We start from the raw sequence: 14,740 nt of genomic DNA, 5'->3' as shown, positions 1-14,740 counted from the left end.
TCTCACGACATTATATTGTATCATCTGATTTAAACTTTTTTGAATAAATATAATATTTTTCATAGTTTTTAATATAAGAACCAATTGGAAATTAGATTCAGTTTTTAATATAAGATCTCAATATACTTTATCTCCTATTTGCTCTAAAAATATCCCACCAAAAAGTATTTAAGTGTGCATGATTAAATATGATAGTTTATGAAAGTTAACATAAATCTACAACAAATAACAAATTTAATTAATTTTCTTAATATCTCTAAATTAATTATTTAACTTTTATATCAATAACTGGACGTAATTCATGCGTGGTCACGGAGAGAAAATATCAAAGCAAAATACTATTGCTGTGTGCTAAACTAAAAGAAGAGAGAATATGAATATCTAAAAAGAATATTTTATTTAAATTCAAATATTTCTATTAATTAGAGTATAAAGACAGGATTAGGATGCTCTCACGGGAGAAATTCTCCGCGTCCCTCAACCGCATTAGATCTCATTCATCCGGATCAACGAAAACACCTACAGTGTGCCACATTAACAAGTTACTAAAATTTTGTGTTTTCTGGATTCACTTCAATCGAGTTGGACCAAAGCATAATAGGAGACAAAGTTTTACCACCAACAACTTACGATTTTTTAGGTCTACCTCACTCCAACTAAATACTATTTTCGATCTTTAGTATAAGAATTAGTTAACTAATTTAGAAAAACTAAGAAAACTTATCAAGTTTGTTATTTATAATAAATAGGTGTTGTCTTTTCTAAAATATTCTTGCTAATCAAGTGTATTCGTTAAAATTATCATTATTATAAGAATTACCTTAGAAGAAAATAGATAAATATAATAAATAAAATAGATTAGGATGGTATATTTGGAATCAAAAGAAAATTTAAACAAATTTTTATATTAAGCAGTGGAAGTAGTAATTTATATGAGTGCAAATAATTCAGATCAAGTGTGATTCAAGGGTTGAGTGAATAAAAAACTACTATTGCCGCTTCAATATACAGTTCATGATGATGGGATCCTCACGTGTGTGTATTCAATTTATTAGTAATTTATACGCTTATATTTAAAGCTTTCATGATGTAATTTTCGAAATATTAAATTCATTTTTAAAATAAATGACAAATAATCATCAGTGTTTAACATTAGTTTATTTTAAATTTTATCAAAAAATATATTTAAAATATAAAAAATAAACTAAATTTACACCATGTAGAATCTAAATGATTTAAATCGATAGCGAATAATTGAGTACCCATTCTCATAACTCATACAGTCGACCCGTTGGATCTCTGGGAAAGAGAGGAATCTCGTCAGAATGAATTTATATTTATGCTTTATATAGAAACCGCGATGTTAGAGTGGTTGAAGGTGTGTTTGGATGAAACCAAATCATGGTTTAGAAAAGTGATTCTGGAGAATAGATTCTGGAAAGAATAGATTTTATGAAAAAAATTATTTTGAGAAGTGAGAGTGTTTGGATAGTTGTTATCAGAAGCACTTTTTATATATACAATTACTAAAAAAAAGACATAAGTTAATATGATAATTACAGAAAAAATAGATTTTATGATATATTTTAATTTGAAGGAATAAAATTGTTAATAATATATTTTTTATTAACATAATTAATAATACATAAGATAATATAATTAATAAATAATTAATATGTATATATATTTATAAAATATAAGATTAAATATGTTTATAAAAAAATATATTTATAAAAAAAATAACAAGATACATATCCTATAGGCTCTCACACTCTCCCTTTTTTCTCCAAAAGCAAAAAAAATTTTCTTTTTTCAAAACCATGGTTTTGGTTTTTGAGTGATTTATTCCCCAAACTATGGTTTAGTGTGTCACTCAAACATAGCCTGAGACGAACCTGGTCTTGTTTTCGGTGAGATTCAAAATTAGGAATTATGTCAAAATCTTCCCCATTACACATCATCATCCGAGCATTCAAAATATGAAAGTGATTGAGATATGAACCTAGACTTGTTTGGGTTAACATTCAAAACTAGAATTATGTCAAAGCAAATCATGGCGAGACGCATCGTTGGGAGAACCATGCTCAATTGCTCAGCTGCCACATTTATCACATACAGGTTTTGAGATTTGTACTCCTCTTATTCTTAATATAAAACCTATTTAACTAATTTGATTAAATTAAGAAAGTTAGGTAAGTTAGTTAATTATAAAAAAATATGACACGTTTTTCCTAAAATCCGTCAATAAATATTTAGAGACGGAATTTTTTCTGTCAGAAATTTCTGTCGCTAATTCTATTCCGGGTGTGTTTGGATGAAACCAAACAGTGGTTTGAAAAAGTGATTCTGGATAATAGAATCTGTGGAGAATAGATTCTGAGAAAAAGTGATTCTTAGAAGTGAGAGTGTTTGGATAATTATTACCAGAAGCACTTTTTACATGTGAAAATTACCAAAAATGGTATAAGTTAATATGATAATTATATAAGGGATAGATTTTATGATATATTTTGATTTGAAGAAATAAATTTGTTAATGAAAAAATTTTTACTAACATAATTAATAATATATAAGATAATATAATTAATACATAATTAATATGTGTATATATATTTATAAAACATAATATTAAATATGTTTATAGAAAAATGAATTTTTTTTTTTGCTAATAGAAAAATATTAATTTTCTTTAAAGATTTTAAACGTGAAATCCCATAACATTTTTTCACAACTACTTTTTGTAATAACATACTACATGTATAATAACCTCTGATGTTTAATACAATTAATTAATTAATTGTCACCACACATATATATTCATAAAATATAAGAGTGAAAATATTTTTAGAGAAGATGAATTATTTTGTTACAAACAGAAAATCATGTATTTTTCATGAAGATTATAAACATAAAATGGGATGATATTGTTTAATAAAATAGAATAAACACGTCTTAAAACAATTTATTAATTATTAAAGTAAGTAATAATTAGCTTGAGAATATAAGGTATAATATTAATAAAAGAAATATAAATAAAGAAGTGTCATAATCATTAAGATGATGCATCGATACAAAGCATTTGTAATAGGTTTTGTTTTTAACTACATATTACAATCTATGATAAAAGGAAAAAAATAAGACATGACTACTATCCTTGTATTGAATTAACAAGTTCGTCTCTTATGCTGTCACGAACCTAAGCCATGTAAGATGAAGATTGAATTGATGAATGTATATGTGAAAATCCAACCCCATTATCATCTTCTTCTGCATAAGTACCTTCTTCTTCCAACTGAACGAATCCAGGATCAGTAATAGATGTCGTTCTAATAAAATTATGCATAGCCATCGTTGCACAAACGATTTTAACTTGTGTTTCATAATCATAGGATGGCATGTTTTGTAAGACTGCGAACTTTTTTTTTCCAAACTCCGAAAGTTCTTTCAATTGTACTCCTTAAACTTGAATGGAAATAATTAAAGACCTCATTGTCATTTTCAAACCCAGATGTCCTTCGAAAATCAGGCAGATGGTAACGCTCCCGTCTGTATGGGCCGAGATATCCATTCGGTGTTGGGTGTCCAGCATCCACCAAATAATATTTTCCTATATAAAAAATGAAATTATTGTAAATTATGTTTCTATTGTTAAGCTAAATGTAAATAAAATGTAGGAAATAAAAAAATACCTTCAGGTGGATGGGGAAAGTTCATTGAAGGAGTTGTGAGGGCATGATCAAATATCTGAGCATCATGTGCGCTACCTTTCCATCCAGCCAAGACAAAAGTAAAACACGTGTCCCAATCACAAATCGCCATGACATTTTGTGACACTGTTCCTTTCCTAGAGATAAATTTAGTTTGATCTGTTGCACTGACAACGCAAGAAACATGTGTGCCATCAATTGCTCCAATGGCATGTTTAAAAAAAGGCCAGTATTTACCAAACCGAATTTTTGTATGAACATGCCGAAATGTTAGATCTTTTGGTTTGATATTAGACATGGCAAGTCTACAGCATGCCATTAGGACATTATGAAAATGTCTGCTAATTGTCTCCCTTGAATGTTGAAATCTTTCTTGTTGTATTCTGCTACTAAGTACATGGCCAACGGTATGTAAAAACATTGCAACTAATTCATGTAACCCTATATTTTTAGTTTCTTTTAGACCATGTTGTTGCAATTGTTCCACCAGACTTAAGAACACATCGCCTTCCATCCTAAACATGTTATAGCAACGACTGGGGTTGCCATCTAAAACATCCCTTACCCATAAGCTGCCTGTATAAGCACTTGTATGCCGAGGCTCCTTACACAAGTTCAAAGTAGCGTATGCACTGACCAATGCTGCAACTTTGTTAACCCTTTTTTTTGTCCCTTAGCATGCTCTTCCACATGTTTAATTTCATCATCCATATTCGTTTTATCCTGTGCACATACACAAAAAGTTTAGAATTCTTACGTAGAAATTATGAAACATTTATAAAAGTTACAGAGTTGTCTGATTCATATAACAATCCACTAGTCACATAAAACGATACACATATGGAACTGTCTAATATAATAAACAAGTCATAAATTCCTAGTGTAATACTCCAAAATAGGCAGAAGTTGTTCCTTTTGATCCTTCAGAGCTGCATACATTTCCCGTGCCCGGCCGTTCCATAAGGAGTTGTGTGTACCGTCTAAAGAAATCAGGATCACTGACAACTTCAGGAACTGTTTTGAGGTGAGATAGGACTCCCCTAATTGAAATCTCATAAGCACACGCTTCTTCTTCCAACCTTCTAGCTTCTACTCGTGAAATGACCTCATTGCCACGCTCAGCCTCAGAAATATTTGTTTCAGCAATCTTGCTAAGTGCATCCGCTATTTTCATAGAGGGAGATGTGTGTTTCTTCATGACTTCACTCTTCCTTTTGACCCCCAGTGAACTACTAGGTCGACTCCCACCTCTGCTCGTACCCCCACCACTGTTATCCTGCCTCAATTCAGTGTTGCCCCCACTACCTCCACTATTCTCATTGAAGTTCACTGAGTTAAATTCCCCACTTATACCAGTTGGTGCACCTAAAATTTCATCACTATCTCCGGACCCTTCTTCCAAATCTTCATTTGGTGTTCCTTCACTTGGAAGTGTCATGGAAGAAGGTGCCCATGTTTGTGGTCCAGTTGCAGCCACACTCCCAAATAGTTGAGTTAATTGATCCCTAAATTGAAGTCCTCTTTCTCTGAATTTTTCGTAGTTTGGAACTTCCTGCACATTAGACACTAATAATATCATAAAATATTCAAAAAATAGTAAATATACACAAAACATTAACAGGTAGAAAAAATGTAAGATCAAAAGGTTCAATAATTACCCTTATTTTCCTCTCCCACCAATCATCAGTTGCACTGACAGTATTCCTTTCAGTATCCCATCCCAATCCTGTCTCACGAAGCAGCCTATCCCATGTCTGCCACTCCTTTCGTAGGGAATCATATTTATTCTTAAATTGAGCTTTTTCATTCACTCTCCCAGTTTTGGCAGTAAATTTATCACCAAGAATATCCCAAGCTTTCTTTGTTAAGCTAATACCTTTTCTTTCCCCTTGTTGCACAAGTTCAATGCACAGGTCAAGAAACACTTTTGTGGTTCATAGGTCCCAGGAAGCTTTCACCGTATTCTTACCCATTATGCTATAGCACAATTACAGCTCTCCAGTCATCACAGGTTAATCAACTCAAAATCAATTGAAATAACAAGTGTCATTGTTACCAAAATCAACTATGAATACCATACTAACATTTTTCTTTCCTTCATTTTTATTTAAAACAAAAAGAAATTCATTCTAAGTTTTTATAACATGTAATTAATTTTTTTAATCCAACATAAAATGAAACTATGTTCTCATTCCTTTCATGACTAGAAAAAAATTAAATAAATTAATTTTAATTACCAAAAATACAACATCCTATAATTTTATTTAAAACAGGATTACAAAAAATAAAACATAAGGATTACAAATATATCTCTAGAAAAACTAGTCAAACTATATGAACCGAAAACTGATCCTCTGGCCCTGAAAGCAAAGACCATCCCTGAGAGTAGCACGATGTTTTGGTTTCAACAAAGGAAGCAAACTGAAATCAGATAAACCAAACTACACAAATGAATCCATGAATGAAAATCAACCCACCACTGAAAGCAAAACGTCAGCCACAACTATCAACGAAGCAAAATCAGCACCAACCAAACACCCCAAGCCAGCACTGAAAAAAAAATTTACTACAGTCAAACGACAAACCGTGATGTGACAAAAATTATGAATGTTGAACATTTTTGTTATCATGATTCAAACATTAAACACAAAGATTTGCATTTGGTATATTTGTGCGTCAGATAAACAGATCTCAGAACCAAAAAAAAAAATTCAGACATTATAAACCAACCAAAAATACCATATATCAGGCTCAAACCAACCGAATAATTTCTGTCCTATGGCATGCATAAACCAACCTAATATTAATGAGCAAGATTAATAAGCCTGCTAAACAACATCAATATTCAACTAATCAAAACCTTGCTCTTGAATTTTTCCAAACGGATAATTAACGGGTAAAAACTCTCATGGTAACAGTTCCCAGGAAGCATCAACGACAAACGGCATAGCGATTATAGATATCATGCTTAAGGCCCATCCTATCAAGAATATCATGTTTAAAGGCCGCATCCGGTCCATGTTATCGGAAAATACAACATCCTATCAAGAAACACCCCCAAGGCATCTTTTGATTTCACGATTCCTTACCCAAAAAACAATCCAACACATCAATTATCTGAAAATATAATAAACTATCCAACATCAATTATCGGAAGATATAAAACAATCCAACACATCAAAGCTTCGAACCCGATAAAGCCGTGAGCGAAAGGGACTGAGAGATCGAAAGGCAGAGCTGGAGCATGAGAGAAAGAGCTAAGAGAGATTGATGGAGTTTGTGGGTGAGGCGCCGAACAAGTGAGGGACAAAGGGAACTAGAAGACCCTGTTATGTTTCGGTTTCATAGAACGTTTCTTCATAACAGACAAAAGAAGACCCAGAAGCAGAACAAGGTCCAGCTCGCAACATGCTGAATAATTGGAGTCGTAGAGGAAGAAACAGAGGCTATGGAGAAGAAGAAAATGCCGGATCTGAGCCACCTTACCTGAGCGACGAATCTGAGCCAGGGAACACCGACCACAGCCAAATGCTTCACAGCGAACCTGAGCACCAGAAATAGCTGTGATCTTCTTCAACCATGGAGCTGCGATTTCTCTCACCGACACCTTCAAACCGTGGCTAGATGACAACTTCTTCACCGGCAGCGACTCGTTCTATGAAGGAGGAAAGGAAGACCGTGGACGACTGGGGAGTGAGGACCGATTGGGGAAGAAGGCGTGAAAGAGGAGGGGAAGAAGAGCAATTATTGAACATCGACCTGATAATTGGAGCCTTTGGTCATTTGTTGAGGGGCCCACCGTGAGTTTTAGTAATTGGGGCCAAGAAGCAAATGAGAGTTGCTTCTGTCCAAACCATGGTTTCACCGGGTGAAACCATGGTTTGACCTGAACCAAGGTTTGCTCATTTTGTCTGCCTGTTTGGATTTCATTTTGTGCAAACTATGGTTTGGCCTTCCAAACCATGGTTTGCAATGTCATCCAAACAGGGCCTCCGTCACAATTCCATCGCTAATCCGTCACTAATTTTAAATTTTGTTATTTTAAATTATAATCTTACAAAAATTTATATAATAACAATTAAGAATATAATGATTTAAAAACATTTTTAATTATAAAATAATTGATATATTTATGGAGTTGGTGTTAATGAAGATATCATCATCATTCATGTCATCATTATGTATATACTGAAAATAGAAAGACAATTTCTTAGAAAAATTGTTTATATTTTGTTAAAATAAATTCTTCTTGATTATCAATAATAATTAAAAAATATAATAAGAATATCAATAACTTTCTTATACAAATAGATATAAGAAAGAAATAATTTTATCATATGTAAAATATATTGAAATATATAATATATGACAGAAATTCGAAACCAAAAAATAAATTTATATGAATGCAAACTAATATTAGAGTGAATTTTGAATTTCAATCATTAAACAATAAAATTTAATCATGATATAATTAATACCCATATATAGATTGATTTTGGTCTTCAATACAAAAACAAATGGTATATATAAAGAATTTTAAGAAAATAAATTACATAGGATATATATACAAGTAGGAGAATATTGTTTATCATAATCTATTCAAATCATTTAATTTTTTATATAGAATAATTTATTAGATTTTATTATAGTAGTTATTTTTTGAATAATAAGATTTTTTGACTAGTTGTAAATGATTTTCTTCAAATATATAAAACACATATAGATAATATAATATAAGGTAATATAATACATATATAATTAAATTGTATATCTTATCAAGATTAATTAAAAAATAAATTTAAAAATATTTATAAAAAAATAGTTATGATTTAAAATTTAAAATTAGTGTCGTTCGAAATTAAATTTATGTTAAAAATAATTGTTTAAAAATTAAAACATTATAAAACAAATAGTAAACAAATATTTAAAAATTATTTTTTATTAAAATAGTTATGGTTAAATTATCATATAGTATATTTTTAGTTTTTAATAATATATATGTATATATATAATTTTTTGTGTAAAATAATATTATATATATAATTTAAAATAATATTATATATATATAATTTTACATAATAAGTCAACAGGTTCATTGCAATTCAATTGGTAAAGCCACAAGCGCGCACAGAGGAGGTCCTGAGTTCGAGCCATGGAGAAGTCACTTAGAGGAGGGAATTATGTGGTGACAACACGTGGAGGTGATCCCTAGTGATGACGTGGCAATTGGTAGAGGTGCCACGTGATATTTTATTTTATTTTTTAAAAAATCGAGTTAGTGACGGAATATTAGCGACAGATTAGCGATGTAATATTTTTGTTGCTAATTTGTGACGGAATTTCTGTTAAGAATTAGCAACGGAAAATTTCCGTCAGTAATTAGCGACAATTCATCGCTAATCAATTAGCGACAAAGGAATTAGTGACGGAACAAATTATGTCGCTAATCTATTTCCGTCGCTAATCCGTTGCTAATTCCGACGCTAAAAGCATATTTTTTTTGTAGTGAATCTCAATCCCTATCCCTCATTTTTAATACTTCATACCAAACAAAACCTTAGAGTTTGTTTGGTATACTGAAAATCTGGGAAAGGAAACAGAAAATCCTAACTTTTTGTTGGTAGCACACGTTCGGCAACACAATTTTCTTGAAAATCAATTTTCTGATGGCGTTGAATTTTTCCTTTATATATGGGAAGTGCGCTTCCCGCCCATTAGTAATAACTCCGATTAGCGTCCTACCACTGGTCTTCTTCTTGTGTTGGGCTACGAGATATGAGTTTGAGGGGATAAAGACGGGAGCTGCAACTGAAACAAAAGTGGTGATGGGGAAACAATTTTTGAGATGCAGTGAGACTCGTGAATGAGCATGAAAGAGGCTATGGAAGTTGAAGGAGTGGTTGTGAGATGCAGCGCGCAAGGTCAATACATTGGCCCCTGCTTTCGTGGAGGATGAGCCATGTTGGCTTTAGCCTGAATCAAAACTCAAGCTTTGATGGCCTTTATCTTTCTCTTCTACTGTCTGAGTAGATTGAAAAGTAAACTCACACACCAAGAAAAAGAAGTTATTCTCACATGTATGCTGATCTTCTATTAATTTGATATGTTTTCAATTAAGAAAAACAGAAATAACCAGAGAAGTTTTTTTAAATATCCTTGTTATATTGCTTAACGGAAAAAAATTTTTAATCTTTGCTTACTTTTTCGATCATAAATTTAAAAATACAACTTTTTTAAATGAGTTTTATTTTATTAAAAAGTAGACTCGGAAAACTTCTTAATGATGTATTTTTACTCGCCGTCTAGCGAAAACCATAAGGGCAAATTATATGGGTATAAAACTTTAGGAATGTGATTAATAAAAATTAAATTTCAGGAAAAAAATCATGAGTGAAATTTAAAGGACTAAAAAATTCTTTATTGAAAAAGATAATAATGAAGTTTTCATACATGACAATATTACCTCTATTTACATATATGACGTGTTTTAAAAAGTCGCGTATTTCAGTATATAACGCATTTTGCAACTTTTTAAAGGTAACTAGTATCTTTTTTCCCCCTAAAATGTCCGTAAGAGAATGTCAAAGTTACTTAATTTATTTACCTTTCTTCATTAATATGGCTCATTTCCTAAAGTTGAAATATTAAAATCTTTTGATGGCCAAAAAAAAAAGAAATTAAAATCTTAACTACCTAACTATTTCTTTTACTAAGTGTATACTGTGTTATATAAAAACATCTTTATGTTTAAAACAAAAAAAAAGTACTAATAACAATAAAAAAAAAATAACAACCACAAAAATAAAGCAGCTCCCTCCTTAGTTGTTTTCAGTTTAGGTAAAATAACAATAATAACGGTCCATAGTTTTTTTTCTAAGAATAAAATCTCCTTCTGGTTCTTGATTTCAGAATCTTGTTTTTTTTTTCATGAGTTGTTTGACCATTATTGTAAAAATCTCTCCAATTTATGTGAAATATTTATTTATTTCTGTACCAAAAAATATTTATTGATTTTTTTTTTTTTCTTTTTTTTTGCTTTGACATTTCCTTACCACGTTTTGGAAAAAACCCTAATTATAGTATTTAATATATTTTAAGAATAACATTGAAAACTTATTAAAATTGCGAATGAAGTCAAAATATTATTACATAATCTTAACTACATTTCTTTAAAATTGGTGAAATTATTAAAAGGTTCTTTTTGAAGAAGAAAGCAGTGTGTAGATGAAATGCCCTCACTGAAACAATTAATACCCACTACACTGTTGATTTGACTAAGTTTTACTATAATTATTCATGTCTAATTACATGTTTTTAGAAGAATTATTTGGTTTAAAATGCATGTTTTGATATGAACTGTAATAATTTATAACTGTGGATTTGAATTCTCATTAAGCACTTTATAGGGGTAAAACTGTCAAATTGTGCATTATTTTAATTAATCATCATTTACAAAATTGAATTGGATATTACAAATGCTTAAATTGATTTTTTAGGTCAAGGCTTAAGCCAAAAATATCTCCCAAAGACCTAAATTCAAGGAAATTACAGTTAAGGCCCAACAGATTGTAAGAATTCCAGAAAAGGCCAGCTAAATGTAGCTGTTCATTTTGATTAGTTAATCGCAATGAATTGGAGGTTTAGCTGTGACGAAAAGGACGCTGACACAGAATTAGGTTTTAAACCTCAGATTGCGATTTTGGGAAGCATACCACGTGAGCCAGTCGTCATTCACCATCCAGACACTCCCATTTTCGTCTTATAGGGTTCTTCAAGGGTTCTTGAGGTTCTCCTATTAATTTTCATCGATTCTCACCCCCTTTCCTCCTCATTCCATCAGTTTTCTGCATCTTTCATCATCCACCTTCATCTGCTATAGTCGGTGCTGGAATTTCAGAGCTTGGAGGAGCTGTTTCTGAGGTCATGAGAGGCTAGAATGTTTTGCCCTGAGGAGTTTTGATGAGGGTTTGAGCTTGGGACTTAATTTGGAGAGTTTTACTTTATTTTTTTCTTTTACTTTAATAGTATTTCAGTTGTTTTTCGTTAGAATTTCTGTGTTGACGTCATCAGTATTATAATCTTTGCATTTTGGATTGGATGTTGAGAATTTATGCTTTGGTATTTGTTTTGTAATGAGAATCCTATGTTTAGTCATATGAATATTGGTTGTTGTTCAATCTAAATTCAATTTGATTAAACATGGTGCCTTGCTAGTATAATTGGTTATTGTGTTCAGGTTGTTGTTACCATTGCATCAATCTCACCAAGTGTTCATTCATGAGGATTGTTAGTTTTATTGTAGGTCTTTGGGTCAAAGGTTTCATTAACATACTAATTTACTTAAGTTTGGAAGGTTTTCTAAACTAGCTAAAATTGGTTTTAAAGTAAACTCCCAACACATTTTGAAGTGAGGAAAGCTTAATCAATTCTCCAATAGGCATTTCATCAATTAAGTTTACAAACTATCTTTTTTTATTATTTTCTTGCACTGTTGTTTTAATTCACTAAAAGAAAAAGACCAAAAAGACTTTTCTACTTCCTTTTTTATTTCATTGGGATTTAATTCAGTTTTAAAATCCCCCCAATTTTATCTTTCCGCACGATTTTGTCACTAAGATTGCATAGGAGCAAGTCAGGCTTCTCAAAATGAACACAACTCGGATCGTGCCTCTATAGTGCATCCCTATCCAGAACTAATTATTTTTGAGAGCCCATAACAACTAAGGCTTCATCAACGGTCACCATTTGGATGATTTTTAATTTTTGGTGATTTTGAACCTGGTTGCTAAACAGTTTGATAATTTCGCCATTAATTTGAGAAAATGAACGAAAAAAATTGTTTTTTTTAGAGCACTATGGTCTTTTTATATTTTTCACTTCCTTTTTTATACTTGATTCATGCGTACCATATATAAAAATCAGGCCAAAGTTCCTTTTTCTTTTTCTTTTTCTTTTTCAGTTTAATTTCCATTGTCAGCGCTATAATTCCATTCAAAACGTTTCAGACCGTCTCAATGGTTACGGCACCTGGTAATTCAACAAGTTAATGTTTCCACTTCTCAGCCCCGTATTTGTCGCTGTGAATTCTGTTAGTTAAGATGCTGCAATCTAAAGGTACACATAGACATTGCTAAGCAAGATTTAACAGATCTTATCACTTATTTGAAATTGAAAAGTTACAAAAAGGAAAAGGCTTTATATCAACTTTGAAATCCACCAAAAGAATAGTAATTATTGAAATGGATATATAACCTAATTTATGGAGGAGGAATAATTTAGGGAGCAAAAAATTAGGATAATAAATTTTTTGATCTCTCACGTTTATCTCAATTATTATTTTGGTTCCTAAAGTCTAATATTTATCAATCGATTCTCCAGAGTTTTATAATGTGTATGATTATAAAATTTTAAGAACCTAATTGATTGATAAAAATTAAGCTTCAAGAATCAAATCGAGAATTGAGGCGAATTTCAGCTCCATTACAAGAAAAACATTTCTAAAATATAAGTGATTAAATCACACGACGTTTCGTTTTTTTTTTTTTTAACATGACAAAATGATATATATTAAAAATAAGGAGAGTTATAACTTCCAATAAGAAAGACCATCTAGATTACATGAATTAAATCTAAGAAAGAGTCTTTAGAAATGATATTAATATTGAAGAAAGAAAATTGAAATATGAGAGAAAATTATTTTTTTGCGAAGTGATGGTTGAAGATTTGGAGTCCAACTTTGGCATTTTTATGAACTGCTTCCCCAGAGTGTAGAAGGAAGGGGGGTGGGTTTGGATGATCTACCCAAAGAGCCCAAGGAAGTAATCTAAAAAGGAGAGGCTCTAAGACACTTGGAATGAAAATCCGGTCCTACTAACCTGGTGTTTCCCCAACTAAATTCTTTTAAGCACTTACCCTCATGACAAACCACACCATGATAGAAGTGCGATGTCTATGTCTTTTAAATTTAAACATGGTAACGTTCCCACCATGCGTTATGATGAAGTTAATGTTCCAACCATTTTTTCAGAATTTGAACTCCGCCTATATTATATAGCCGGTCCCAAGACCAGATAAAGGAGGAGGGTTGTGTTAGGTACTCGATAGCTAACATAAAAACCCGTCGAATCTCATGAACATGGATCAACGAAGTAATTATGTTAATGCTAGGTGGTTGCCCAAAAGTGACGTGCTCTATGGCTCAAGTACAGTGACAAGTGAGCTAGAGCCGCTGCATTGTTGCCCAGATGTAGTGCATTACACCTCACTTCTATTACGGCTTAGGGTTCTTTTAAAGGCATTTCAGACCATATTGGATGGCCTTGGGCTCAAAAATTCCATGAAAACGCTAATTTTCAGATTTTTATTATTCATTTGGTAAGTTCCAGATTTTTGGCTCAATTTCGAAAAATCATAACTTAATGTAGAAAAATCAAAACGAGGTGGTTCAAAATTCTGTGAAAAGCTCTTTGAATGTCTTTCAAGAAAAAATAATCTTGGAAATGAATTCCTTGTGAGAAAGTCCTAGGTTTTTGTGAAAGTCACATCTATCCTTCTGGTAAAAATATTTTTTTTTTTCATATTTTGAACCTTAACTTTGAAAAATTACCAAAAATCGTATAGTTGGCCATTTTTAATGTGCTGCCTATTGGTTTGAAGAACTTTAAGTATACCAAATTTCATGAAGAAATTCGTTCAGGAACTTAATAAAAACATAGCTCCAAGTTGGCGTCCTGCTTAGGGTTACAGCACCAAACATACATACTTATACATAACCAAAATACAATTATTTCCTCATGATTCACTACCACAATTACCCTTGAATTGACAACTTCCCTTTTGATAATTCAGCCCCTAAAATGTTAGGTTACATATGAGGGATGAAATTTCAATGAAATCCCAGTAGCACGATTAATCCACCAAAACATCAACATGCATTATTATAAAGCACTTTAACATTAGCTATCATAGGAGAACTAATCTTTTTATAATAAGCAACATCAACAATGCAATAGCCAAGGCAACGAAATGCAAGG

Source organism: Neltuma alba, unplaced genomic scaffold (assembly GCF_004799145.2).
Source record: "Neltuma alba isolate B1F8T4 unplaced genomic scaffold, ASM479914v2 tig00010767_pilon, whole genome shotgun sequence".
Lineage (NCBI taxonomy): Eukaryota > Viridiplantae > Streptophyta > Magnoliopsida > Fabales > Fabaceae > Neltuma > Neltuma alba.
The sequence above is the reverse complement of the archived record's forward strand: the minus strand, read 5'-3'. Positions refer to the sequence as shown.